This window comes from Pelecanus crispus, chromosome 12 (genome assembly GCF_030463565.1).
Source record: "Pelecanus crispus isolate bPelCri1 chromosome 12, bPelCri1.pri, whole genome shotgun sequence".
NCBI classification, from domain to species: Eukaryota; Metazoa; Chordata; class Aves; order Pelecaniformes; family Pelecanidae; genus Pelecanus; species Pelecanus crispus.
In genome coordinates, this window is record NC_134654.1 from 14,738,667 (window position 1) to 14,740,080 (window position 1,414).

The 1,414-nt window shown below is 55.3% G+C and overlaps 1 non-coding gene across 1 annotated transcript; it reads right to left on the reverse strand.

The window, feature by feature from the left end:
- Positions 1–651: 651 nt before the first annotated feature.
- TRNAS-GCU (transfer RNA serine (anticodon GCU)) lies at positions 652–733 on the reverse strand. Its single transcript has one exon. It is a non-coding gene; the product is annotated as a tRNA-Ser (tRNA).
- Positions 734–1,414: the final 681 nt, after the last annotated feature.

Sequence of the window (1,414 nt, forward strand, 5' to 3'; positions counted from 1 at the left end):
TGGGCTATGTGCTAAGCAACCAGCTCAAGTTGACCCTGCTGGAGCGGTTGGCTTCGACTGAAGGATCCCAGGAGGTCCCTCCCAACCCCAACGATTCTGAGATTCTGAGAACAGATAAGAGCACAATGCCTCCCATAAAAAGAGAAAAAAAATCTTACTTGAAACGTGCTGTGACAGAAAGTGGTGTACGCGTATTTTGTTTTTCGTTCCCGTGGCTGGTTGAGCCTTACTGAAAGGCAAGGTAAACAACATCCACTGCTCTTCCCTGCTCCACCAAGCTAAGCTAGTCACCTCACCGTAGAAGGCTACCAGCTTGGTTAAGCATGACTTCTCCTTTGTAAATCCATGCTTACTACTCCCAACCACCTTCCTGGGCTAGCTATGTTTGGAAACTACTTCCAGGACGTTTTGCTCTATCATCTTCCCAGGGACTGAGGAGAGGCTGGCCGTCCTGCGAGTTCCCTGGACCCTCCTTCTTTCCCTCCTTGTTCCTCTGGCCTGTGTGGAGACAGAAGAGGTTGAGGTGTGTCCTGAGCCACTTCAGAACCTTGCAAGTTCTTTTCAGGCAACTCTCTTCTCAAAACAAAGGCTTACTTGGGGGCACACATCGAGCTGCTCACACTCAGAAACTCTGACCATTGTTGGGCTGGCCGACGAGGATGGGATTCGAACCCACGCGTGCAGAGCACAATGGATTAGCAGTCCATCGCCTTCACCACTCGGCCACCTCGTCAGCATGCTGATGCTGCTCCTGCCACTGCTGCCGCTGCCACTGCTCCTGCTGCTCCTGCTCCTGTTCCTGCTCCGGCTCCAGCTCCTTGCTCCTGCTCCTGCTCCTGACTCCTACACCTTTTTACGCGGTTTGACACGGGAGAGAAGGAGCCAGCCTCCAGCTTTCGCCTTTTGGGGCTGCCTCCACTCTCCCGACAGCTGGGCTGAGCTCCGGGGACCTTTGGGAAATAGGTCTCAGCGTTCACATCAGAAAATGACTGAACAGCAGAGAGAGCCCCCCGCTCCTTCCCGGGAAGGAACACGGGAGAGTGAACCCGGAGTGGCTCAGCGCCTCCAAAGGACTTGAGCCTGACTTTGAGATCGATTTGTCGCCAGCCACGTTCCCCTCGCATTCTGGAAGGATACCACCAGCTCATATGGACAGGGGTCACTCACACTTGACTTGGTGGAGTTTCCACCAGGACAGAGCACGTGCCTCACGCTTGGCCGTGGCGCCTCTGTGCCGTTCCCCCTCGTGCTCACCCAGGATCCCATCACAGGCTGCTTCTCTCCCAGCACAGCTAACAGTCAGGAATGAAGAGGGAGCCGAGGGGCACCGGCCCCACTGCACACAACTCCTCTTTTTACCTGCCAGAGCTCCAGTGCTGCAGAGAGTTGAAACCACTGTGCTGGTCCCCTGAGC